Here is a 26941-nt window from a genome sequence, read left to right as displayed (position 1 = left end):
ATGGTCTTCAAGTTCTCTTCAAGAAACACTTTATTTTTCATTGAGCTTTACTTCCAGAAGAGAAGAAGCACATCCAAGCAAGAGCCATATGTGACCCATAGCTCCACATCCTCCCTACAGCCACATTGCTTACTGCAAGAGCACGGTCCTTCTGTAGCAAAGTGTCCAGGCACTGAAAAAGGCACAGGATCATATGATCTCCACACAGAAATCCCCTTACATACTTGAAAGCATTCATTGAAGTCCCAGGGGAAATGAGGACGAGTTAGAGAAAGAAAAGGCTCTTTTCCCTTCCTCTCGCTGCCCCTGGAGTTATACAGCAGAAATGGGATGCAGGTCCACACACTTACCCTGCCCTGGTGTCCTCCCACCTTCTCCAGTCAGTTTTGAGCTCAAGTATGTGCTTCAGTCCCACTAGAGCCCAGTGCTGAGATGAGACTGGAGATTAGGATAGCACTCTGAGCACAAGGCTAGCAGTCCAGTTGCAGAAAAAAGGATCATGGCAACACAGCTTTCACTTAGCTGCTTTGCAGCTGGAACCTGTCACATTAACAAAGGCAGGAGAATGAGCTGAGGGCATGACCCCAAAGGTCAGCAGCCAGGCTATGCTCAGCCCTTCTCCAGATGTTCCTCTTCTCACCAGGGACTGGCTTTCATGGGTTACTTACATCCACCTCCAAAAAGGGATTGGAAATGATGTGCCCAGGACTCTGACTTGTAAGGTTTTGGATCCACAGTGGGATTTTTTACTAATGGACCACTCTGCTCCATCCTGCTCCCCAGCTAGGAGATCCCAGCCCTGTAGTCTGCCTGAAAGGAGAGAAGGATCATTCCTCAGCCCTGCTGTGTCTCTCTCCTATAACCCTTCTGTTTGTATTAACACATGACACTGTGAGCCACAGGCAGTGGAGGAATAGAGCCACTTGCTCATTTACCAATCCATTCTGCAGGGCTAGCTAACTCCAGCAAAAAGGACCAGAAAGCAGCTGGAAGCAAAAACCTTTTCCTTTACCCCAGCATGAATCACTGGAGCTTGTGACTCAGAACCCCTCCATTCCCAAAGCTCAGCAAGTTACTGCACGTTGCTCTCAGCCACATGGCAATGGCAACAACAGTCCATTAGTTTAGACAGTGGAAATGCTCTAGCGAAAATATGCGTGTGGACAGATCCTGGAGTACAGCTGACAGCTGGTACCTTGTATGTCTGGGTGTTTATAGAAAACAAAACTGCTACTGTAGGATATCCGCTGTGGGTTATCCCTCTTATAAACAAACCTTTTGGTTAATCTTTCTATGAGCTCCTTGGAACTGGTATATTTCCTACAAACAGAAGACTAAGAACAACTCAAGAGCATGTTCACCCTGTGATGTAGATGGAACTCATTCAGAAGTACCCTAACCAGCAGTGAAGTAGCTATGTTGGTTGCAGTACTGTTGAGTAACTCCAACAGCATGAACTTCCACCATGAAGCCTGCACCTGGTATCTGCAAGGAACCTTCAAATCCCTCACTGAGCTCTGTATTAACATGGCAGCACTCTAAAGCACCCCATGCTGGTAGACCTGGCTAACATACACCTGCTTGTGCTTCAATACAACAACTGCCTCATGCTCAGGAGTGCCCTTCCTCCCTAAGACCCCTGGAATTTCAATCACAATGCCTTTCTACATAACCCTTCTATCAAATCCTGACTCATCTGAGAACTGAGGTCAAGCTGGTTCCTACTGAAAAATGAGACACTCTCTGCAGAGACTTCACCTGCTCTCCAAACAGTTTTCTAGTATGAACCTTTGCCATGGGCAGCTCAAGAAAACGGCACCATTCCTGTACCGCTGGCCTTATTAGCACTGACAAACAACAAAAGCTCAGTGCACACGCAATGTTTTCCTCACCCCCAAGTAAAAATAAGAGAGAATGTCTGGAATTGCTGGAGAATTTAACCAGCCGAATGCTTTACATTTCTCTGGTCTTTTCTCCCCAAGCAACCTCACAGAAGTACAGATGAAGCTCAGACTGTCCAGTCTCACAGCCCTTCCCTTTACAATTTGCCGCTTGCCTACCTTGCTACCAAGACTTCCTTCCTTTTGTTGCTACTCTTGCCTGTCTCCCCAGGAAGGCTGGTGCACTGGCCTCCACCTCCACTGCCAAAGCCGTGGTGTTTGCTCCTCCCCATTCTATTCTAACTTTTGCATTCTCACTGGTCATTTTGGCCCAGTTCTCCAAAGTCTACCACAGAACTTCCAGAGCGAGAGATGGCACCTTCTTTTCCATCCCCCAGTCTTGCTTTAGTATCATGTCTTTGACTGCCCCTAGCCATCCACATCTGATAAAGTTCCATCATCTCTTGCAGTGAGGAAACTTTCTTACAGACATGAATTTTGCCAGCACTACAGGAACACTATACATTTATTTGTCAGTCAGTTGCTACATTCTGCAGCTCACATCGCCCCTGCAGGGTGTGCCTGCCACATGTGCACAGTGGGACACAGTTTGTCTATCTTTCAGTGTATGTTACATACATCTAAAAGAGGGATCCTGATGGTGCTTCTTCATAGGTGGACATCATCTCCCTCTGGAGGCCTCCAAAGGTTGTTCCACTGGCTAAATCTGGAGCCAAGGCACTCACTTTAGGACAGTTTTGTGACTAGAGGCATACAAATGTGAATTTAGGTTAAAGGTAGCCCTTGTAATCAAAACAAAGCTATAGCACTTCACATGAGATCAGCTAGCTTCTTGTCCACATTCACATAAGCCACAAAATCATGTTAAAAGCTGCAGTGGAAGAACCTTCTCCTTGCCTAAGTTTGAGAGTCCTCAGGGGAAGCATAGCACCTTATTATACATCAGTGCTCTTTCCTGAAACTACTGTTTCAGCTCTCTTGATCAATAAGAATTTTTTGTTGTTGTTGCTTTAATTTCCTGGCAGTGACTAGCTCTATACACTGGGCAGTTGCCTTAAACCACCCGGAACTGTCCTGGGGATCTCTACAGAGCATGCCACGAAGGGCTGACTAGGGGAAACTTCTTATGCAGAGATCTATGAGCACAAAAGTTAGATCAAGACTATCAGAATGCTACAGGTAATAAAGTTTGGCCCTCAGCAACCATAAATGGGTAAAGAATACAGCATGAAGAAAGAAAGCTTTTCTTCTATAATAATCTCCTGAGTCTCCTCTACACTGGCAAACTGAAATGCATGTTCCTGTCACCTGAGAGTCTGTTTAAGCCTTATTGTAGGTTCCTCTTCTGCCATTTGGTTTCAGAGGGGTCAGCACACTCCATTTACATGGAAATATTACAACCTGGGAAAAAAAAGAGAACACAAATTGCAGTGGCCTTCCAGTTCCTTGTTTTGTGCCAGGCCTAAGCTTTTACATCAGCCTGAGCATGCTGGAAAGGCAGTCAGAGGTCCAGACACAAGATGAAAAAGTAGAGTCCATGGGATACTCAGCTACCTGGAGTGAAAGTCTATGTACCAGGACTGTGGCATCTGTTCAGAAGTGCATTGGGGGAGGAATTCTTCCCTTCTAAAAGTCCTTTTGGGAAGTCACCACTGTAGTGCCCTTTAGACTATGCAGGAAAAGAGACCTACACTAGGAGAAGGTGTTCACAAATTCCACCTGTCCCAGCCAACCCAAATCAAAGTGGGATTTCATTGAGAAACACCACAGGCAACCAACCATGTGTCTTCTTCTGATGGCCATACAGAGCAAACAGTGGGCAACCTCTGCAGCAATATAAAACAAAGGAATGATCTGTGTCTAAGTAATCTACTAATAGATGTAATAAAAGGAATCTGTTCATGCTGCGTAAGTATAACCCTGAACCTTTGTTTTCTTTGGCTACACAGGAAGTACAGGAAGGATCAATGCAATCATTCCCCATTCCACTCTGCAGCCATTGCTAGAGTAAAGGTGTTTTGCACTCTGGTCAAACTGACTTGTTGTGGGATATATATATATATGTGATAAAACATCCTCACAATGCACTTCAGCAGAGGACTAGATTGTCAGTACATGTAACTCCACAGGTGAAAGTTCTCTTTACCTATCTCCTCTGGAGCAGGGAGCTACTGCAGAGCTTTGATGCAGCACTAGAAAACAGAGTGGTCTAACCCCTCAGCTCATGCCTGGTCCTTTCCCCTACATGCAGCCCCACAGCCCTGCCATGGTCCAGGAGGTTCAAGGCAGGTGGTTGTTCTCTTGGCAGTCTCAGTGCACATCATTCCCCAGCTGTGCCCAATCTTCTCAATCCCCCCAGCCCCTCCATCTTGCTCACAATAGAGGAGATGCCCGTGATACAGGCACTGTATCATCCTATCTGTGCACTTAAGGGGAAGGATTGTCCCTGCCAATGGCTGTGAGACAGCCCTCACTCCCTGCATGTTGCAGAACCCCTTAGGCAAATCCAGTCATCTTCAAGCATCTGCTTCCTCTGCTTGGTGCTTCTGAGCTCTCCATCCCAAAGCTATCCCAAAAGTCTCCTCCCAGATCCCACAGTAGCAGCTAAGTTCTGATGTCACAAGTAGGAGACCATGCTTGAGGTCAGACCACCATTGCATGAGCACCCACTGCCATCCTGGCAGTTCTGGGGCAGAGCCCACAAAAGACCCTATGCCCAGGGCACAACTGGGTGGTGAACAGAGCTGGCTGGCTGTGCTCCGAGGAAAGGCATGAAAAAGACTAGGGGCAAACAAATCCTGATACCAGTGTGAAGACAAAGCAAGCCTGTTCAGGTCAAGAGTATTCTCAAGCACCATGGTAGTACGACCAAGAGCAGAACGGCATCCAGACAAGTGAAGAGCTACACTGTCTGACAGATTCCTCCAGGAACTGGTCCAGCTTGTAACTTCTCAATGCTGATAAAACATGAAGTCCTGACAGAGCTGCTGCTCTGTCCAAATACATTGCCAGATAAACTACAGATAAGAAACAGCCAGGGATAATCCCTCCCTGATACCATGACAGAGAATGAAATAACACTGTGCTGCTTTACCATCAAATCTTCTGTCTCTCTCCAAGACAGTTCTCACATTTCCCCAGTTTCTACTCCCCATTTACTCAGGAATCAAACCTTATCAGTTAAAGGCAATCTAGACATTTTATACCAGCAACATCTTAAGTATTGCCTTGCTCATTCAGCAAGAACAGTCAGATCTTCTCTAAAGAATAGCCCAGTTTCTCTAACAAGCGTATCAGCAGAGTGAAGTTTTGTTATCCACATCTTTATCTGCAACCCAATGCAGTTACCACAAAAAGTAAGGCTTTAACTTAAATCTGAAAGAGTTGGTCTATCTCAAGGAAAAGTTCCTATGATCCTCCAAAATAGTAGCTTTTGATATTTACCTCAAGAAGAAGCAAGAAAACAACCAAACAACAAAGCACAACACACCAGAACCCCCAGAGAATTAGCACAACGCCCCTCAATTACCATATCACCGTGACAGGAGCTGAATGCTGCTGTTTTTAAACAGTACATTGCCCTGTACTCTTGGGCTTTGGATATTAAAAAAGAAGAAAAGTTCAAGAAGGAAGCAGACCTGTAACAGCATGTAATATGAATGAGATGCAGAGATTTCCACACTTGCCTGACAAATGCTCCCTATCATTTGCACCAATTCAGGCAACCCACAAGTACCTTCCTGCTGGCTTTCTTGCTTCTGTCTTCTTCCTTTAAGTAAAATTTGTTAAAAAAGGGAAGTACCTTTTCCTGGGTCAGGTTCTCTTTCCCCTTTTTTCCCTTCTTTGTTCTTTTTGCTCTTTCCTTTCCCTTTTTTCTTGTTCTCGGACATTCTGCACAACTGTTTACAGTCTCAGGAAAAGACAGTCCACACCAGATCTATATGCCCCACAACTGCTACTCCAAATGTTACTTGCCAGCTGCAACTTCCGACTGTTCTTATATTGTTTCTGACACTGACAACACCCACCACTGGGTGGAGAAGCAAAACTTTAACTATTTGCTCACTGCTCCCAGTTATCTGAAAAGATGCACTGGGTTACAGTGGGAGGACCAAGGGAGTAGTGCTACAGTGTGAGAGCAGCTCTTCTGAAAGTGTCTTGGACACATTAAGTCCAGAGATGTTTTTCTGTTGCTGACTGTCTCTGGCTACAAATAAGTTCTGAACAGCTTCTGGAGCATTGTGGAAGTAAGTGCTTGGGGCAACTCCTGAGGTCCAAACTTCAGTGATAGGTGAGAAGCAGTGAGGTCTAAGAAAAAGAGTAGAGGGTTGCAACCCATTCTCATTCTGTTTCTACCCAGCAGAGGGATTACGCTTGCCTTTCTCCTCATATTGCTGCTCCCACCATAAACAGCAATTTCACCTGGTCTTGCACCCAGATCTTTGTTGTCCCAGAAGGTCTTTCTAAAAGGAAGCAATAGCTGGAGAGAGCCTTACCTGCATTTCTCGTATCTGTCTTCACTCTCTGGGAGCTCAAGGTGGCTGATAAAGCCCATGTCTCATCTGCTTAGGGGTTAACAAAGCCCTTTTCCACAAGTCCAACATGTGATGAGTGACTCAGCCCAATCCACTTCAGTAGGACAGGCCACGCTGACATTGCCTCAAAAGTCCATCAGGATCCCCAGCTGGAAAGCTCCAGAGTATAGTCAGATCATTCCCAGATGCAGCTATGGGCTTCAAAGGCCCAAAGAGCCATAAGCCATAAGGCACTGGGTAACATAGTAAATCCAGTTATCCATGAATCAAATCCAGTTCTAAGCATGTGAGTAAAACATATCTTACGGAGAAGCACTCCTGCCTGGTGCATGGACATCAAGAAATGAAGGAGCTATCATCCCCCTTGGGATTTTCTCCCAGCGGTTAATCACCCTCATTGTTAAAAATGTCCGCCTGCTTTGAAGTAGAGTATCTGGCTTCACTGTCTGGCTATTGTTTTTTCTCTGTTTTCTCCTCTATATTAAAAAGCCCTTCAGCAACTGGTATTTTCTCCCATGGAAGTACTTTACACACTGTAATCAAGTTATCCCTCAATCTTATTTTTGATAAGCTAAACAGATGAAGCTTTTTTCCATTGCTTGCTGTAATGGCATTTTCTCCAGCTCAGGGATCGTATTCACGGCTATCCCATTTTGCAATCCTAATTAAGCTAAGAACACAAAAAAACAGGCACTATTCCATTCTCTTGTGTACAGAGGCAAAAACAGAGGCAAAATCCCTGTTGCCACCCCTTCCTGGCCATTTTAACATCCAAGAGTCACATTCAGGCACCACGCTGCACAAGGAAAATCTGTTCTCTTATGTTTCTACTGCTGCTCCTACCAAGTCCTGGCTCTGAAGGATGCAGTTCTCCTGCTCTCTAACTAGGATGAATTTCTTGCTCTTTCATAGCACTCCTCTCTGTGGTAAAGCTTCATTTTGTTTGAAATCAGCCAGTATGCTAGCCATTCAGATCACCCTCTCCTGCTTCTTTCTTCCCATTGCTGCTTGAAACTCCAACAGTCTCTGTGTCAGCTTGCTCATTTTTCCACCAGTGATCTCATGTTCACCTCCAAGTTGCTAGTGACAATGATCTCACTAGAAACACTTCACAGAACAATGAACTGCCTGACAGCAACAACTTTTTGGTATATGCTAGTTGGTTGCTTCTTTGCCTGTAAGTGAGATACAGTTGAAAACTTAAAACACTTATTTTCTATTATTTTGCAATTTGAATGTAGGACATCACCAGACTGAGTACATTGTATACAGCATGAAGAGAAGCTAACAGGTATACGCTGGCAAGTACCTAAGCAAACTTGCTTTGAACGCTTAGATAAGAGCTACCAAGCCTGTTCATTGGGAGTTTGAGTCTGATAGACGTTGTTTAACATCCTCTGTGGATTTTTGGTCACAGGACAGTAGCCCATCATATTGTTTCTTTTCTGAATACAGAATAATGGTGATTACTGACTACTTTGCATTTTCTAAGTCATTACAAATGAAATTTCCATATGTTTATTTCATTATTTAACTCATAACTATACTCCATATTACTAATATGTTTCTAGGGTCCCTTAATTCTGTAGCTGTATCTGATAGACAGTTTCCCTCTAGATGTTTTTAGCTTGTCCTCTATATACCGTATCTCCAGATGCATGTGGATTGCTACCTATTTTTCTCTTTTCAAAATTTGTTCATATTTATTGGCTCCAGTTGCTGCTTTCATTGCTAACAAGCTCAGATGACTATTAGCTAAACTTTGTCCTCCTTCTTGACTCAGAAATCTCAACTTTTTTGGCCTCTGCTCAAAGAGCTTCCAGTTCTTACATACATTTTCCTGTGGATGTTTCAATACTCAATCAATTTTGCTCAATTTTCCTCAGCCTTGGGAAACTGGTTTCTTTGAATCCTCAAGAGTGTCTTACATGTATTTATGTTTAGGACTCTCCTCTGCTAGCCCATATGAATGAAAATCCATCATGGTCACTTGCCCAATGTAAACCACCAGTGATTAATTCAGCCATCAAAATGAATAAGCCAGCATTTATCAGACATAATGAGGCCCAGACACAGTTTCCTTTCCTCAGCGTGATAACCTAGTGTTAGATCTGCAGAGTTTTGAGAGACTTTGATGTTTCAGCAATAGGTTTCTTGCAAGCATATCTCCTGAATGGACATCTCTCATAAAAGAAAAAATAAAAATAAATAAACAGAAAACCCAACATATTTACCCCCTCCTTTTTTATCTTCTACAGTTTTATTTTCATCTTGAACTATCTTCTACCACAGGTTCCTTCACATGAAGATTGCAGTTTTTTTGCTTCCCTCCCATCCCCATCATTCCTCAAGATAAACTATAGCTCTTCCACCACTTGGGCAAATACATACCTTCATTTCAGTTAAAGACTCAAAGTTTCTTGTGTTTGGATCAGGTTTGTTAAAGTTAACAACTGCAGTAAAGATACCCTACTTTTTTTTTTCCCCCTCTATTTCAAAGTAATGAATAATCAAGGATTTTCTTTCATTGAACAGTGTTCAAAGGGTGACACTATGCACAGAAACAGACAGTACAGCCTCAGAGTCAGAAGATAAAAGTGACAACGTCTAAGAAGCAAAAGTGGAAGTATCTGGCCTGGCACCACTATCCTAAACAGCCTAGAGCATGTGAAAGGAAGAAACATCAGCAACAACACCCCAAATGGGTATTTTTGTACCTTGGCAGTGATCACAGACCCACCTGTGACAGACAAGGAATATTATATGCAAATCAATTTTAGACTTGGCAGGTGTGCATCTTGTATATCTTATCCAAGTGGCTGGCCCCTGTCCCAGGGTGGGGACCCACCCCTCTAGATCTAGCTTTAGCATCACAAACATATGGAATATACTCTCTCCTGAACAATCCTGACACACGAACATATGGGCTAAATCCAGCAAGCACTTCAGTCCTCATGTGAATATTCTGATATAATAAAACCTATGGGAAAGGTATTTCAGTCCCACATGTCTCATCTGACAGTCTGCATATACCTTATGCTATTACCTAATAGCATTTAGTGCATATTTATTTAAACAGTCTTATGGAGAGTTACAACCTGAAACACAATCAACAAGCATTTTTTTCTAGTCTTTACAATTCCTGTACAACTTTAAGCTTAACAAACAGGAGGCATATAATTACACAAAAGATTGAGCCATAACATAAGTGCAGCTGATTCTCGTATGAAATACAGCATACTGATTTTACAACACACTGTGAGCAGCAGAGTGAGTTTACCAGGCAGAATGTCCTTATCCTCATTATAATTTGCCTATATGCCAGCCTAATAAATTTAGGCTCCTTAATAATCCCCAGGAAGTCAGAACCAAGACCAGGTGAAAGAGAACCTCCCTACCTCTTCCCACACACAGCATCCATTGCAGTCAGCAGCTGTTAAATGAATTCTTCAAACAAAAATCCCAGATCGGCTCGGTGGAGAACGGAGTCCGCAGCTAAGAGTCACGCTGCTGCATTGCATACTGGCTTCTTTTCTGGGAGGATATAAGGCACCACTCCCATGCAGAACAGCAGTGTGCACTCCAGGGGAAAACAGCGTAGCTTGCAATAGCAAGGTCTGTGTCTGGAAAAAAAATATTAATACAGTATCCCCTGGCCTGATGGAGACATAAAAAAGAAAAGAAAAGAAAAAAAAAAGAATAAAAAGCAAAAAAAGACCTGACCCATCAGTGCTACTTGATATTTGCTGAAACCCAGTCAGCAAGCCCACTCCAGTTCCTCTGGTCTCCAAATTTCAGAAGCAAAGGCAGGCGTGCACACTCCACAAGCTTCTGAGACTGTATTTATGGCAGCAATCTTGGGAGCACAATGACCCATTTTAAATCGTAGCATTTTCAAAAGCTCTTGGTATTGGCTTAACTCTGCTCTCACTGGTATCACCAGGAGGTGGCCGTCAACTTCAGGGGAACCTCTGTGTAACATTACATGGTCCATACCTTGAACTGTCATCACCCATTTAACAGTGGAGTCAACACAAAATTGATGTTAGCCAGAAATACTTATACGTTATTTCTAGAGAAGTAGAATAAAGGAAGATACAATGAGACTGTACCTGTCAGCATCCTTTTGCTTTATCAAGGCAATCAGCTGGATACCATTTCTCCATGGCCCTGTTCCTACAAAACACTGCAGCCTTTGCAGAAAGACTATGACATCATGAAAGCAGCAAAGCTCAGGCTCCTGACCCAGCTTGATCTGGAGGGACAGCAAATTGGAGATACACAAAATCCTATCAGCAGGGTCTTTGAAGCAAAGCTATTTGGAAGTAGTACAGCCTCCCTGTCATCGAGGCACAGACAGCACCTCCAGGAGCAGGGTCAGAAAAAAGATCCTGGGGTTATCTACTCAAAACAAGCATCTTGTTCCAGAAGGAATGACATTGGCACTGGCTGGATCATCAGTTCAATAAAAGTTGTGCTACAGCTTTGTCTGCTGGAACGTATTTTTCATGGAAAATATCATCCTTTTTTTTACACCTCTTGCTGCCACATCTTTTGTTGCCATTCAGGTTAAAGGAAAATCAAACAGCAAAACCTTATTTGTTCAATAAGGGCACAAATAAATTCCATCTGAACATCACTTGATGTCTCTCTTTCACAAAAGGCATTTTGCCACGCTCATGTTTCACATCTGCACACTCCTTAGTCCAGCCTTACCCCCTACTGTGCATGCAAACACAGCGCTATAACAGCACAGGCCTTGTGGATGATCCCACTCAGCCAGCCTGAGTGGGATATTTTGCATTGCATCTTCTTTTCCTTTTCATGCTTACGGAACAAAATCCTCATCTTGACATGATTTATCACGTCACGGTTATGTCTGATAACCATACACATTTTTGCTCACAGAAGTAAGCATATGTTATCAACTCAATAAAACCTGGTTGTGTTTTCCTCTGTAAGCAGAGAGGATGAAAGGAAAGCCAGTGCTGACTCATCTCCCGAGGATGGCTTTTCCCCAATCCCAACATGTTCAGCAAGCCTGTCTCTTGGACATTAATGACAGAAGAGTCACTGCCAGCTTAGACAAACCACAGCCTCTGCAGCTGCTCCGCGAGGCTGTACAATGCTCCTCTCCTGGAGGAAATGGGTGCTGTGAGTACCTCTTTGGGGTGCCTCACACCACCAACCTTCGATGTCTGGCTGCCCTCACACAGCAGCAGTCAGTTCAGTCGCTGTGACACTCCTTATGACAATAGGTGCTCACGGCCCACCATGGCCATGACAAGCAATCTGCACTGAGCTTGGACACGGGCTTCATCTTTGCTTTGGAAGCAGCAGCACCAAGGGCATGTATGTTACCAGTGATGGCACTGACTCTCCAACCAGTCTGGGACAGCCTAAGTTCAGTAGTTCAGTTACCATACCTGCGCTCTCCCTGCCACATTGAAAGCAGAAGTCAACTCCTTACCTAGCTGCCCCCAGCCCTCAGTCTCTCTGAAATCCTCCCAGACACTTTTCATCCCAGCTAGAGATGTCTGCCATTTCCTTCAAACAAAAAAATAAAAAATAATAAAAATAAAAATCCTTTTCCTTGTGATGTCTCTGCAATCAACAGCAATTTTCATGCGCAATCAATGAACAGGGCCTCCTCCAGTCATGCTTCAGTCCTAAGCCTTTTAAGTATGTCTGGTGAGAAAAGGTCAGGAGGTTTTGGGGAAAATTCCATGAATTCTTATGTTCTCTTTTTCTCTGGGTGCAATTCTGCTGAAGTGCTGAAGGCCCCAGCAGGTTATGGCCTCCTACAAAGAAATCAGAAAGTTGCTTTTAGGAATGTTTATATTTAAGTGATAGCATGAAGCTTTCCCACCCCCCCTCAGCCCTCTGCCTGCTCACCGGGTCAGTCTTGCACCACAGGAATGGAAGCAGATGCAGAGCCCTTGCATGTGTGAACCCTGCAGCAATAGGCATTGGGACACCTCCATCTCTTATCTGAGTGGATCTGCGTGATCCACTGCTACACATCGTGCCAGGTCCACGCATGACCTAGAGAAATCTGTAGGAGGTGCTGCTTACTTGCAATCCACTAACTTGTGCATTCCCTGATCCATCGTTTCCCCTCCCTGTCCATTAGACCCTCAGACTTACAATCTAAAGGCTGCTGCCCAAAGCTAGAGAATGCTCTGCAAAGGTGAATTGCATCCAAATCCATAGCCACAGGGCTAAGAGAGAAAAAGCACATTTGATACGTTCATTCCCCCATTCAGGCACAAGTTGGGCAGAAGAAAGGTTGGGCAGGAGAGTCTGAGACCACAAGGAACAAGAATAATTAAAAGCTGTTCTTGAAGCTTCTAGAGACCTGATCTTAGGTCAGAAACTATATGCAGGTCATGTCAGATGTGAAAATGTCCACAAGGCTCCATGAAACGAAGAGATTCCCAGCCTCTTCTCAACATGGGTTCCACTTTATTCTGGTCTTGTGCCAAGACCAGAAAGTGCCTATGAAAAGTCCTGCCAATGCCATACCCACCAAATCATGCTACTTGGAAAGGCTCCGCAAGGACATCTACTGTAACACCTAAACTCTGCTTTACAGAATATTGTTTAGCAATTAGAGATTACCTCTCTATCTAAATGAAATGGTTCTTCCCCAGAAACATCTTCTGGAAGCTCAAAAGCCTAAGAAAAGTAGATACAGCATCACTGACTGCAGTACTGTGGGTAGAGAGCATGATCAGATAGATGAGTAAATTATGCAGAGCAGGTGTTGTTCTGTGTCATATTTGCCCAGTTAAAATGTGACTTAAGGAAGAGAACAATTGGATCTACTGCATTTGATTGAATGGAGGAGAAAAGAAAACATCACAGACGCTGCTTCATCACAGAGTCCATTTAGAGAAAGCAGTGCTGTTCACATCACAGTCCCATGTCTGGTAAATGCTAGGGAATGTTAATCTGTGCCCTGCTCTGGGCTGCCTTAGGTTCAGGTCTATGAAGAGAGCATTTTTTTTACGTAACTTCTCTAACCCACAGACAGAAGTGCCTGGGGAATGGCTTGCAAGTCCACAGCGAAAACAGAAGTGGCAGCAAATCCCTGTTATAATTTTTCTCCTCAACAGGCTGCCTCTTGGACAGATGTGAGGGCACAAAGCACAAGAGCAGCCATCTCCAGACTTTGATTCACTTTCTCTTTTCCCAGCCACTCCATATATTTGGCTCCTCCAGGCCAAAGGGAGGCCTCCTGCCTTTCATCAGCCAGCCCATTCTCCTCTACCTTGGGTCACTGCCAATTCACCTCTGCCTTGTTCATGAATGCACAGTCAAGGCGACAGCTGGCCCAAGGAGATTCCACCTACTACCAACTTCACCAGTAGATACCTGGGAGCACAGAGCTCAGGACCACTTCATGTTACAGTCTGCTGTTGAACTATTATCTTCTCATACAGCCACGGCTCTCTCAGAATTACTGCTTTCCAAACAGCTCCTCCTCATTACATAATTTGGCCTAGAATTGCTCTTGCCCAAAAGCAATAGCTGTGTTTCTTGCAGATTTAAAACTGAGATTATCCTTTTATGCTCACTGTCAAAACTCTCCATCTCACTTTTTTATTCTCTTCTCTCCCAGGTATTTGCAATATCCCTTTTGAGAACCCAACGTGGGACTTTTTCCACAACATTCCCTCCATGTTGCTACCAGAACGATGTGCACTAAGCACGGAGGCCATTTGCCCAGGCAGCATCTCCCCTTTTCTCCTTGACAGACGAGTGCTTGGCATGGTCGCTTCTCCCTCCATCAATCCTTTTCTCATATGGCAAGCTATGCCAGCTAATTAGTGCTCCAGTCTCCAAAAAGGTCTATGCCACACCACAGCACACTGTGAAGGGTTATCCGCTGTCTTCCCCAGTCCACTAATTGTGTAATTATGCAGAAATGGCCTGTCTGGTACAATCTATTTCTCATACTCCCCTGTGGTGCATGTTGCTTACAATGCTCATTATTCCTCTAAGTATTTGCAGACCTTCACCCTCCATCATATTTCCACAAATTGCAGTTCTATTAACAAGGGAACAATTCCTGAAGTCCTTGCAAACATTGTTTTCATTTTCTCTACAGCTCCCTCCTTTCTGGTCGAGAGCAGATCTAGCACTGTCTCCAGGCTGGCTCACACTCCCCTGCTGTCTCCCTTCAGCAAAGGTGCCGATGCTCTGGAGCCTCTCCCATGCAATTTGTTCATCTGCCAGACTCATGAGGTTAGGCTGCCCAGGGCCTCAGCATGTGGAGCAGAAGATGTGCTGTCCCATGCTGGCTGCCTGCAGGGTCTGCGCACCTCACTCTCTGCTCTGGGTACGTACTGCTGGCTCTTTGCAACTCAGTCCAGCCCACAAGGAGGAGACCAGCAGGCTCTTTGCTTCATACACAATTTCTGCCTGGTGCCAGACTCATCTGCCTGTGCAATTAAACGCCAACCAAGGTCTGTTCTTCAGACTCAACTTCCTACCACAAGCACGCACTAGGTCCAGAGCTTGGAGCACCCCCACTGGAGAGATGGAGCCTTCTCACATTAGGATGCAAACACTATGCCCTGCTTTCCTCTGGCTACTGTGGACTGGCAGGACAAGCTGCAGCATGCCTGGAAGAGTGCAGAACCAGGCTTTGCCCAACCGGACCTTCTGAGCGACCGCAAGGCTAGTGGCCAGGCATCTGGATGGAGATCCTGGTATGCTCCTAGATGGCACATCAAGGACAAGTAGCAGATGTGAACCTGCTTTCTGGGGACAGAGCAGGGGAACCAAGCTGGGGAGCTCCCTGGTACTGGGGCTCCTCCAGGGCAGGGTTGTCAGTGGGTAATGGCTGCAGGAGAGTAGGCTAGGCTGGTGTAAGTCAGCACTTGAGGCCTTGAGGGTGACCCAAAGTGGGTTACAAAGGTTGGCCGATAGCCCAAGACCCAACATGTCAGGAAACCTCCAGGCCTCGATAAGTGGGATTTCAGAGAATTTCCCTCCCAACAGACAAGATGAATCAGATGAACACTGGGCAAGCCACCAAACGACTTCTTAAACATTAGAAACCTCACCTTGCACCAACACCACCACAGGCAGGAGTGGGAGCCTCAGACCTACCAGATGTCTTCTGGGTGAAAATAAGACACAGCACTGTCAAGAGTAGAGGTACTATGTGTGTCAGCATGTCCCTCAGGTGAGACCTCTTTCCTCAAATGAAGCCTCAAGTGAGGACATATGAGATCACCAGGGTGAAGGGTCTTGTAAGTCTTCACTAACACAGTGGCACTTGGCATCCTTTTGGGCAGGTACACCAACAGAATTACTTTCCCAACAGCAAATATTGCCAAAAGAAACTAGCTCTCTTTTGCTGTAGCAGATACAAATACAAATCCTCAGGGTCAGCTGAGAACTGAGGAAGCATTTAGGATGGGCAAGAGGGTTTCTTAAGCTAACTATTCTTAGGTTTGGTGGTAATAGCTAGTTGAGTTGATCTTTCGTTTTGGTCTGTTGACTCAGCTTCCCAAAATTTCCTGGTTTATCCTTGCCCGTGGTTACCCTCTCTGCCCTTTCCCAGCATCAGTTTCTCAGTTTCTCTTCAATTTGCTTCTGCTTCTCCCCAGGTTTTTCCTTCCCAGCTCCAAACAGCCAGTGCTGTGACATCCATGTCCCAAGCATGCACCAGGGCTAAAGGGCACGGCGCTGTTCATGTGACTGACCCATCCGTGCAGTTAGGAACTGAAACATCCTTTTAGAATAGGACTAGACAAGGTAGGGCCAACACATGCCAGCCAGAAGTACACCCACATCCAGGAGTACAAAAGTTGCCCCAGCACTGCCTCATTTACCTCTGGGCACCTGAGGTCCCCACAGTTCCTTGGCAAGCCACATCCAGAACAAGCCTAGTGCGATGCCCCAACACATAGTGTTGAAATATTGCATACAAACAAAGGGCAAAGCTGCAGCATCAGCCGTGCAGCAGCTCTATTCACGTAGATCATTTCATGTCCCCCATCCATCATGCCCCACCTGCTTCTACTCCTGCACCAAACACAATCTCCTTAACTTGGAGGATCCCTGGCAGCAGCCCTACAGCACAGTCATTACAACTTGTACATCACACCGCACAAGAGAATTAGCACTGTTCACCAAAGCAGGGATGGTCATGCAATGGAAAGGATCTAACCATCCTGGGTGGTCAGACAGCACATAGTACTTCAAAATATTCCACTCTGCCAGCCATGGTGTATATGTAAGCTGGACTTATCACTCACCCCAGGGCTATGCGGCAGCCCACGGGGATGAGAACTTGTGACAATAGTCCCAAGTTGATCACCTGCCCTTATAAGAAATAACCTGGGAAGGGGGCTCAGAAAGGACCTTTCTGCAAGAATAAATTGGACTTCGCTGCAGAACTGGATGCTCTGGGCAGTCTGGCTGTCGGTGATATTCAGAGGAAACTTACGTCAGGCTTAATTTTTATTTTGAATTTTCAGTACAGCGTTTGATTTATTTGTCTAGTGACACAGACACAGGGCAATAAGAAAGGAACTGTTACAACTGTTGATCATAATAGGCCAAGTTGTTGGTCTAAGCCTTGCACAGGGATATCTCTGGTGTAGTATTCCACAACAGAATTTAAATGTTCCTATAAAACTTAATTCTAACCATCTTTCTCTTGGATATTTCTGAAAGGGAGTTTCCCATGAGAGGCCTGGTACTCTCTATTTTCATTAGGTCTAGACATTTCATAAAGCAATTTCTCCTTTTGCTGGCTTCTTCATTGCAAGCCAAGAGTTGATAAGACTTCTCAAAAGGAGAAGAGGAGAATATAGTGGGGAAAAAAAAGCACAGACACTTTGACACCATTTGGTCAGCTCAGCTGTAGATCTCAGCAGAGAGTTAATGGAGGAGAATGAACACACTGCTCAGTCAGACAGGACTCCTCCATCCTCCTTTAATGACAGACCAACTGCTTTTGTAACTACCCCCTGCGGACATTAAGGCTGAGAAAAATCCTTCTCATAGTAAACCACAAAGAGCAGAGTGGTGTGTGTTTTTTGTTGTTTTTCTTTTTTTTTTTTCTTTCTGGAATGCCATGTCAACTAACAGGACGAGCTTCTTGAAACTTGTCTGAAGGCAGCCATATCTTAGGCTTCTCAAGCTAGGAGTCAATTCAGAGATACACCTGGATGAATTATACATTGCAAATAAATTCACTGAAGATCTAGACATTTCTTCCTGTTTGTAAAATGTTTCTTAGCTGATCTTAACAGCTAAAGATTACAAATACATTTATAAACATCTGCTGAATAGTTTATATGAAGAAATGTCAGGCTCTGACGCAGGTCATGTGTTACGATCTGCATTATGTCCACGTGGCAATCAAAGATACAGTTGTTGCAAACACGCACAAACCCTGTGAGTTTTTATATGACCATCACAGGTAAGCACATTAGCTAAGAGAGAACTCAAGCCAAGCTAGAAACCCAACTACATAAAATATATCTGCTTTTGCACTCTGTGCCAGAGACTCACAACGACTCTCCTGAAGCTATCGTTTCCATATATATGCACTTGCACTTTGGAATCTCACAGGTTCATGGTGCCCATGTGCTTGGCAAATCAGGGTCATGAGTCCCAGCAGCTCCCCCAACCACCAAGCACAGCCACATTAACCATTACCTACAACCCTGGTAGGCATAAAGCTTGAGAAATTGGAGGAGGTACGCAAGAGCCCAGCCTGCCTCATTCAGTCTTTGCCAACAGGCTGTCTCAGACCAAGCTTTTCACAGAACTGCAGAAAAACAAGCTGACAAGCCTACCTGATCTCTCATGGTCTGACTCAGGCCCAGTGGCATTCTGATGACAGAGGCCCTGTGCAATACACCTCCCTGAGTGCAACTAACTTTGAAGCAAGCAGGAGGGAGCTATAAGGAGAGGACCAGAGCCTCATGTGGAAGCCTCCAATTCAGGATTGATTCAAGTGATCAAACGGTGCACGAGTCATGAATAAGGACTAGAGGAGACCTTACACAGGCGCACTGGAGACTGAGGGGGCACCGGGCAGTGCTTGCACCATCCCTTTCTATGGTGCTAAATGTGTCCTTTGTCTGCTTCAGAGACTTCTGTTAAATCAAATCAGTGTAGACTGTCGCCAGGTTGGATGGGGCTTTGAGCAACTTGATCTAGTGGGAGGTGACCCTGCCCATGAGATGATCTTTATGGTCCCTTCCAACCGAAGCCATTCTATGATTCTGTGATTCTATGATTCTAAACATAAATCTTTGTCTATAAAGCATGCAAGCAGACATAGCAGAATTTCTGGCAAAATAAATTCTAGATCCCATACATTCCCCCCCCAACTCGTAGTGGGAAGCTCCTTTTCTTTCCACCATCCCCATTCAGAGCCTTTGCTTTAGGACCCCATCTGCAATTCTTTGGTCTAACGTAATGAAGTGTTTTTTCTGCTTTCTGTGCCATAATGAAATGATAATGACCTTCCCTGGCAATCATTCGACCCTGAATAATTTGATCCATAAGCAATGGAAATGTCTGTCTCATCTGCCTCTGTTTAGAGCATGGCCAAGATGTTCTGCTTCTCTTCTTAGCTAAGGCTTAAAACTTAATGTGACCTCACTACTCAGTCCTGTCCTTTCAGTTTCCCAAAGGTAAGCCGGTAATTTTAAAGGCAAATTCAGTGCAGATTACTAAATTAGTAATGCCCTGTCCTGCCCTGAGATATCACACATCACACAGGAAGGAGCAGAGTCCTGTGTGTTACCTCAGTGTCCCAAACCATGCTGTGAGTTTCACACAGCTCAGAAGCATAGGGTGACAGGGGACAGCTCAGAGCAGTCTCTCCCTTTGGGCTCTTTCAGTTGCATGCACCATTGTACAGCTGATGGAGCCAGACAGACCAACCCCCACATCCCCTTTGGCATTCCCTACTACCACTCTTGCATTAAGAAATGTCTGACAAGCACTCTTTCTCCCATTTGCTATGGTCTTGGAGACATCACCTGCCCTTCCTTCCTGCCATGTTCTGTGCCCCAGCATTTGCCTTTACTTCTTCTGCAACAAGGTGGTTGGGCACAGAGCCCAGCCCTCAGAGCCCCTCACAAGGTCCACTATATCCAGGAACTGTGCTTCACAACTGAACTTTGCTCACAGGAGGTCTTGTTTAAGAGTGTTTGGCACTGTCACCTCTACATCTTGAATCATGGTAGTCTTTGTCATGTAAAGCCATATGACAGCTGGAAACCACCAAGGAAGTCAAAGGATGATGAGTCTCCTAAGGTTATGTGAGCTAAGTGTTACCCCAGCTGGTAAAAGTGGTGAGCACAGTCACTGCGATGTCCATATTGGCCACTTCTGAGGATACGTCAACCCACTTCAGATCCACGTCATCCTCCAGAAACATTTGTCTCACTTGTCTGTAGGAAGGACTTAAGACACAACCTTCTTAGCTGACATAGCAAAACAATGTGCCTGACTATTGCTGCTGTGGCAGAGTTAGGGTTAGAGGAAGATTTCTGCACTCATGACAATGTGCAAACAATGCCTGCTTGCACCTCTATGTCCAGCTGGACAGTTAGTCCAGCTTACAGTCCAGAGAAGTGGAGTGATACCAGAAGAAAATCATGAATGTGACATCCTCCCACATAAAGTTCATCAGATGAAGGGCAAGCAGGGCCAGGCATCCTTCTTGGCAGGCATGAAGAACATGAGTCTGCTAGCATTCACGTTCACTGGCTCAGACAGAGCAGCTGGAAGTGACAGAAGGAGCAGTAGGGACTTCTGAACTGGGAAAAACTCAAGGAGTTGTGTGGAAGTCAGCTGGGAAGGGATTAAAACCATGAACATGTTGGCCTGAATGGAGGATTTATGCATGACACAGATATTTCTGATTATGCCTATGGTCCAGTTACAATATTTTCAAAAGTGGAAACCAGCTCTGGGTGCTCACACCCAGGCACCTGGTCTCCTTCACAGGGCTGTGACTCACGTGTGGAACTCCTTCTACCACTGCTCTGTTTTACTACTCACCCCAATGATCATCACATCTGAAGCTCTATAGGGTAATCATGAAGGATGAATGGGCTTGGGTTTAAAAGATTCTCTGCCTATTACACTTCTCCAACTCCCAGAAGGAAAAGTCCTTAGAAAAAAAAGAAAAAAAGAAAAAAAAAAAAAAAGGCATGTATATTTTTTTCTTTTTTTTTTTTTTTTATGCTTCTTTGGGAAACAGCAGACTCTTACCCATCTAGAAACACTAGCCTCTTGTCAGCTCTGTGCAAGCTGCATGATGGTCCCCTTCTATACAATATGCTGGACAGCGCAACCTATAGAGGTTTTTGTTTGTTTGTTCTAGCTTCTTGGACAGAAGCAGTTTTTGAACAGCTCACCTCTGCTGAAGACCTGGTACTGACTTCCACACATGCCCTGGCTCCAAAGGGTAAACATAAATCAATGACTAAGTTCCAGGCTGCATTATTCTTCTAGTTGATTGCTGAGGAATTATCTATGTTTGATTTCTGAACTGTTGCAGATAGCCCAGAAAGCCAGACTTAATGGCTGAACAGCTAAGCCAGAAAAGGAGCCTACAGTCCTACTGGGAAAAAAATGCTTAGAGCTCTGCAATTGAAAACCACTTCTCTCAGGCTCTTATTCTGCTAACAGCACTTTCTACCCCATATGTCAAGTTGTCACAATTCACACTTGTCAGCAGATGCTTGGGCACAGGAGTAAAGACCCTGCTTGGGTGGCAGAAGTAAAGCAGAAAAAGCCAACTGTTTAAAGGAACAGAGATGTTCTTGGCAGAGACAAGGGAAGAAGAGGACTGGCAGCCTTCAAGCTAGAGAGAGCTGTGTGCTGCACTAAGGTCCCAGCTGTGTTCTGTAGACCTTCCCAGAAGGACTACTAAACTCATGCCCTAGAGGAGCTCTGGCAGAGACCTTGATCTAACTCTTTATCCACACAGCTCACCAGTAAGGGGTGGCTCAGCTTTACCCAGGCAACCAGTGTCAGTCAGGATGGACGCCAGCTGTGGCACCAGGTGACTCATTATGCCAATTTGATATCCCCTGCTCAAGGACATTTCCATGGAGAGCACAGACCCTCAACACTCCCAGCACTGGCCCTGCATGGAAAGCTACTGACAAGCTTGCTAGGCACGTCTGTGTGCGTGTGTGTTCCTCCCTGGTCCAAGTGGTAAAGCAAGAGAAGAAACCTTGGCACTGGCCCAGAGACATCTGAGCTTAGCAGCAGCATTTGACGACAGATGTGTGTCTTGCAACATCGCTACTGAAGTGTCTTTTCCTTTCAAAGTAGGAATCATTTTCCTTCACGTAATAGTCCAGGCAAATATAATCCTATTAACAGAGCTATTAAACTAAACAATACTTGGCACGCCATGACCTAAAGAAACAATCCACCAACACCGGCAGCTTGTAAACAGCCCTGTCCCTAAGGCGAAATGGGCATTTCCTATGTCCAAGTGCCCTCCAAACCAACACCCTCCCACCCTGCTGCTGCACCAAGCTCTGTGGGGCATCTAGTCCTTAAATGTGTGGGAAGGCAATTAGGTAAGAAGCTGGTATTTTCATCAAAACTTCCTTTCCTGAGACAACTGGGCCCCTTTCCATCCTGTTCTCCCACCCTCTAAATCAACTTTACTCCCTAGCCGAATAAACATTCACTCAAGTTTACACCAACACAAAGCCTGAATCTTTGTGGACATCTCTGTAATGTTTCTAGTCTCGTGGTTTTGCTCCTTTGCTCTTACTTATACCAGTGTTCCCAATCCATCCATGCCTGACCTTGAGAGCTGGGGCTCACATCTCCTGTTTGTATACTACCAATAAAATTTGCTCCAAAGTAACCACCATGATCTGGTCTCTCCATCGATGGAATCCTGATTCTCCCTTCTGTCCCTTAAGGATGCAGCTGTTCATTCTCTGCCCATGTTTGCCGCTGCAACAGGGAATGAGTTCTCGAGAGCACTACCCTGGGAGCTAAGGAATGCTGGGATGCTCAGGTACTCCATGTGCAGCCCCAAGCTCACCACTACAAGGCTGAAAATAGTTATCTTCTCCTTGGTTCTGCAGCAAGGAGAAGAGTTTGGGCTGAGGAGCCATTTCATAAATGCATAAATGCTTTTAGCAGCATGAAATGTACCTGCTCACAGATGGCATATCCACCCCATGATGCACTAAACTGTGATCAAAGGAGTAACCCACAGAGACTAAACCCCAATGTTGATGGCTGAATACTGCTCCTCATTGCTCCTCAGTTACCCACACTATAGGACCTCAACAGATCTACATGTTGTGTAAACCACTCGTCTCCGGCTTCCCAGCAGTGCTGAGCTCCCCAGGCTGTTCCAAGGAGAACAGATACACCTGTCTACCAAAGAAGTATTGGTTTCCAGCAGCTGCAGTAAGATGGGACAATCACCATTCTCTGCCCACACTTCACCCCCTGCATCTGTCTCCACAGATATGCCAGGAGTATTGCTGCCCTGAGTGTGAGAAGACATTATCTCATCTATACTTTCCAGCAAAATTCCTCCTTTGACCCCTTTGCTAACCAGCTGTTCTTTACATGGGCTGAGCTCATTTGCAGGTGATTCATTAGCAGAGATCATTTACCAGACAGGTGAAGGATGTTTTATCATCATTCCCAGCACTTCTGCCGGTTCCATGAAGAGAAGCAGGACTGTTCATTCAAATTACATCCTTCTATTATGTGTTAGGACTGGGGTTTTCAAAGAGATGCACCACCCTACCACTCCTCTTTGGAAGGTGATCTGCTCCAGCCCCCACCACCTTATGAAAAACAGTTTCCCTTGAAGCTGGGGAATGACAACCCTAAATCATTAGTGATTTCTCAGTTCCTTTGCTACTGTATGCATACAACCTTAGAAGCTTTTGCAAAATAAGCAATGCAAACAAATCCAGGCCAGTATTCACTGAACTGCACGGATGTCCACAGAATCCCAGACAGAAAATCTGAAGCAGAGAAAATGACACATGAAGCAGTATGGTTAAAATTGCTCATTGTCACTTGACTCTTGCACAGTCCAGATACTTCATATTTTCTCCCAGCCAATTTGGCTTTCCTTGTTGATTCACTTTTTGATGAATGTTTTGATTATTGAAGCTTAACATCTCCCTCATCTGCTTTTATGGGGAAAATGTACTGGAATCTCCTCCTCTCAGAAAACTCCTACAGAAACTGAAGCAATGACAAATGGGCCTTAAAGCATTTCTTTATCATCTGTTTTATCAAGGCTCTGATCTGGGCATGGTCTGCAATAAGGCTAAGATTTGTCGTCCAGCACTAAAACACTTGAAGGGATCTGATAGGATGAAGACCTACAAATCTGCCCCTATCAGAAAGTAAAATCAAATTACAGGAATTCACTCAGGTAAACAAACAATTCCAAAACATGTCCAGATATGCACAGGCTGATTCAGTCCAATGACAAATAGACCAGACAGGACTCCAGCCACTTAAACTGACCACAGCACTTTTCACCCCCCCTCTCTCAAATTCCCGGAATAACAGACATTCTGTGTTGTTCAAACGAACAATATTTATTTTATTCTTACGTAAAATTGTACAGGTACTGCAGATATAAACATAAGTAAACATTACCTCCTTTCACCAGTGCTGTAACACACAACAGTAGCACACACAAAGAAGGAGGTCCATGGTGCCTGCATTCATCTCCCAGTTCTGTAAGACCTTCCCAAACGACTCTACAGAAGTCAAGCATCTTGGGTTTTGGTCTCCATCAGACCAAGCACCTAAAGCCAACTCTACTTCACTTTAAAACATACCAACACAACCCAGTTTTCAGAGGTGCTGAACTACAGTGATTGTAACCAGCATTTTCAGTATTTGACAGCCAGGCCACTTCAATTTATGTAGCTAAATATTTTGAAATATTGACAACAAACATTCTCTTTTTAGTCATCAAATTGTCTTAATTTTCCTAGCCAAAAGGTTGAATTAAATACTTGGTGACAATGAGCAGAGGACAAAAAGGAAGCACAGAGGATTACAAAATGATGAGCGGCAAGGGCATATGCTAGATTCAGGAGGTTGATTTATTTCCATTTTAGCTAACGCATTCAGAAACTTACATCTTTGTCTCTTCACAGATGGTGCTAAACCAACTTGCCCTACTGGAACCATTATTGACAGCATAACTGAGTCATGTCCATTAATCCCCATGAGGAGGCGTGGGTAATTCTGGAAAGCTAGTGCTAGGCAGACATAATTTAGTACTTTCCAAACAATTTAGAAAGCTGAGTTCACACTGTGGGGCCACAAAGCCAAAGATCAGCTCTAGCAAAGGTTATGAAAAAGCCCTACCTAGTTCTCTGTCAGGAAATTTCATGCAACCTTCTTGACATTTGGGACAGCACTCTGGGAATCACTGAGATTCACTGGGGATGAGGATTAACACCCATCCTTCTACAAACTCATCAACTCCAGGAGCAGGGGAAAAAAAACACATGAGAAAAAAATGATACTTACAAATCATACCACAATTCTTTGCAGCAACAACAGACTTAGGATGCAAAAAGAACGAGATCAAAAAACATATCAGGAAAGGTTATTAAATAAATAAAAAAAAAAAGAGCACACCTAATTGCTCCCTAGTGCAAACCAACCCTAAAAGAAAGTGATCTCTTCCAAACCATCTTCCTAGAGGTTATGCTTTTTTGTATTAGTCTCTGAGCATGAAGTTACTTGTGCAAAGGGTGGGAAGCACATGAGAAGAACATTACTATATTAAGTCTCTACTAAAAAGAATAGTCTTTCTGCCATCCTCACACCATGCTGCATGAAGCCAAAGGCTTTAAAGTCGATGCAGCACTCAGCAACCACTGAAGGAATGTTTGAAGTGGTGATTTTCAACCGGCACTGTGAATTTTCCCTGCTCCCTAAGGTCCTTCCCCAGTCTTGCAGGGTCTGCAGCTCTCTGAAAGCATTGGGAATCAAGGGCCCTATTATGCCTTTCAGGCATTAAGAATTTTGTTTCAACTGAAGCACCTTGCTTCCAAAGTGTAAATTTCATTACCCAAAAAGATAAGATTTCCTAATCAATTTCAGATGCAACCAGCCATCATAAAGATCCATCTCACCAACCCTTGTGTAATGGGGTAACCTAATTGTGAATGATAATTTTAACAGCATATTCTGGAAGAGACAATTGTGTTATACATACAAAACTATGAAGAAATTATAGAAAGAAGCTCCTGGTGTGCTTTTTTTCTATCACATTTCTCTGTGACAAAGAACAGTAAAAGCAGTAATTGCAAGGTGAAATATTGCCACATGGGATCAAATTTTGAGGGCTGCATCCACTCACAGCAACAGTCAGAAACACCCTTTCATCTGCCCTTGGCCTACGTTCACATTGTGCTTAAGGGCCTGCTTAAATCTTAGAGCATCACACGTGCCTAACTAGCCCAGGGAGAAGGTGGCTCTCTGGAACCTCCATGTTACCACAGCACAAGACGACTCAGAAACCTGGACTTAATAAAAACACTTAAACTCACAGTTGATCATTGGCATTGGTGATACACCTGCTGGAAAGAACTTGAGCACAGAACAATAATTATTGTTGTCAGGATACTGATTTGTTCTGGGAACATCTAAGAGTTCCAAAGGAGCTCCGGTTTAAGGTGGGGCTGCATGAATCCAATGTGCTTACAGCACAGACAAGGAAGACAAAATGACACAACCTGTGCTTTGGAGGGGGGGAATGGAAGCAGAGTGTGCATAGTCCCAGATCATCAGTGGTATTTCAGCGTGGGATGTGGATGCCTGAGTCCCACCAGGTCTTCAGGACTGACAATGCAAGTACTTTGTAGACGTGGTGGGACTCCACATCCCACACTGACAGTACATGACTGGGGAATGCAGAGAGTGTGCAAGGGCAGTCAAAGGACAAGTTAGAAAGTCTGTCTGAGAGAGACTATGTTTAGCACACAAGGGAAGCAACAAACCATTTTCAGTCCCCAGTAGCTACAGAGCCAACCTGAAACTTTTTGTAAATCAAATCAAACTTGATTTAAGAAAGTGCTGCCAGCAGATCCAGCCCAGCACCCTCTCTCTGTAGGAGAGCCTATGAGCACCGAACAGAAGTCCGGTCAACTCAGGGATGTAACCACTAACAAACTGTGAGGGCAGACAGCCAGTCAAATCCTGACTAACTAGAAACAGCAGTGGATGCCCACAACAGCAGACACAGGAAGTTTCAGCCCCAGCTCTACACTGCGTAAGGCGCATTACCTTGGCAGTTATGGCATAGTCATTGCCTTTCTCTAAATGGAAAAGTTAATGGCTTTTCCGCTTATGTATTGGACTGAGTAGGCAATGCTGACTCAGGAGGTCCTGCAGGCTCAGTTCTCTAGAGTCTGAAAGGACTTGGAGTTCTATTTGAAGCACTCTTATTCATGCAGTGAGTTGGAGGTACAGCCATCA

The 26941-nt window shown here is 44.7% G+C and overlaps 1 protein-coding gene and 1 long non-coding RNA gene across 6 annotated transcripts in view; both read right to left on the bottom strand.

The window, feature by feature from the left end:
- The window catches only part of NRG2 (neuregulin 2), a 177229-nt gene that overhangs the window by 89437 nt on the left and 60851 nt on the right, over positions 1-26941 (bottom strand). The gene's annotated exons all lie outside the window — the stretch shown is intronic.
- LOC311444258 overlaps positions 11416-26941 on the bottom strand; it is a 37097-nt gene continuing 21571 nt past the window's right edge. Inside the window, exons 2-3 of the long non-coding RNA XR_014697783.1 lie at positions 20486-20597; positions 11416-12237 (exon numbers count right to left, since the gene is read on the bottom strand). This is a non-coding gene — a long non-coding RNA (uncharacterized lncRNA). The remainder of the gene's footprint in view (positions 12238-20485; positions 20598-26941) is intronic.

This window comes from Aythya ferina, assembly GCF_964211825.1.
Source record: "Aythya ferina genome assembly, chromosome: 14".
NCBI lineage: Eukaryota > Metazoa > Chordata > Aves > Anseriformes > Anatidae > Aythya > Aythya ferina.
The sequence above is the reverse complement of the archived record's forward strand: the minus strand, read 5'-3'. Positions and strand labels throughout refer to the sequence as shown.